Source organism: Rattus norvegicus, chromosome 5, assembly GCF_036323735.1.
Source record: "Rattus norvegicus strain BN/NHsdMcwi chromosome 5, GRCr8, whole genome shotgun sequence".
NCBI classification, from domain to species: domain Eukaryota; kingdom Metazoa; phylum Chordata; class Mammalia; order Rodentia; family Muridae; genus Rattus; species Rattus norvegicus.
Genome location: NC_086023.1, coordinates 21,241,653 through 21,243,240, shown reverse-complemented (window position 1 = coordinate 21,243,240; position 1,588 = coordinate 21,241,653).

Here is a 1,588-nt window from a genome sequence, read left to right as displayed (position 1 = left end):
TTGCGCGCCCAGCAGCTCCAGCATGGGGCTTTTTTTTTTTTTTTGGTTCTTTTTTTCGGAGCTGGGGACCGAACCCAGGGCCTTGCGCTTCCTAGGCAAGCGCTCTACCACTGAGCTAAATCCCCAGCCTAGCATGGGGCTTTTATAGGGTTTGGGGAAGCAGAAGCGGGCATACAGAAGCAGATGCATAGTTACGGGGATTGGTGGGTTTAAACGAGGCATATAGACATGTTCCCATATGATTGGTTATCTCACATGATGAGGTAATAAGGTATAGCTACACACATTGGTAGGTTTGAATCATATTCGAATGAGGTTGTAACGTGGTAAGAGAGTATGTGCGGGCTGGGAAGTCCTGAATGTCGGGGGCTAGGGGCTTATCCCTTCCTGCCAGGTGGCCTGTGAGTCAGATCCGGTTCTCCTAGTCTGTTCTGTATTCCTTTCCTTTTATGGTCTGTTAGTTTTAACGGTGACTCGGCCCTAGGTATCTGGGCGTGCCTGGGCTCGTTCAAGCCTGTTGCAGCTCTGAGTTAAGACTCATGGGGTGGGTCTTTCATTTTCCCCCATTTTCTTTTAGACTTGAGTAAAATCCTTTACTCAAATCGAATTCTAAGGAATCTCTTTCTGTTGTCTTACCCTCTGGTATTGTTGGGTGAGAACAAGCGTCTGAATGACTGAGAGTCTGTTCTTTATGAACTGCATCAATCTGTTTAGAATGCAGGGGCCAAAGAGGAGGATTAGGAGGAGGATGATTAAGGGTCCCATCAAGGTGGACACCAGGGTAGCAAACCAAGGGGATCGGTTAAACCACCCCTCGAACCAGCCTTGTTGGGAATCAAACAGCTTCTGTCTCTGGGCCAAGCGTTCTCAGAGCTTAGCCATGTTGTCTCTCACCAATCCTGTATGGTCTGCATAGAAACAACATTCTTCTTTTAGAGCAGCACATAGCCCTCCTTCGTGAAGGAACAGCATGTCTAGCCCTCTCCTATTTTGTAAGACTACTTCAGACAAAGATGTTAAGGACTTTTCTAATGCACTCATGGATTCCTCGATAGCCTTTAGATCTGCATTCATGGCCGCTTGTAGCCGCTTGTAGCTGACGAAAGTCACCCGTCTCGATGAGGGCGGTGGTCCCCGTCCCTATACCTGCAGCCATTCCTCCTAAGGTGATTCCTCCTAAGAGTAGAGCTAGGGTCATGGTGATGGGTTCTCGCCTGAATCGAGTCAGCCCCTCAAAATGTGAGTATATGTACTCGGGCCCATGGTAGGTGACCTTAGGCCAAATTTCTACCAGTACACAGTAGTCGGAGGATCTGCGGAGGATTACTGCGGAGATACAAGGTGTCAATCCGGTGTTACCGGCCCAATAGGTGCCTGTAGGAGCTGCTAGGTAGTAGCTTCCAGTGGGGATCCTCTTGGTGATAGCGCAGAGGACCTGGTGAGTGGGGGGTATGGTCCCTATACAGAGTCCCTGTCCTGAGACTTCCGGCAACGTCAGCCTATGGCTAGGGAGGGTTGTGCAGCTGGCCGGGGCCGTGGTCTGATTAGTATAATTCCTCATGACTGCCACACCCTCATAATAGGGCGG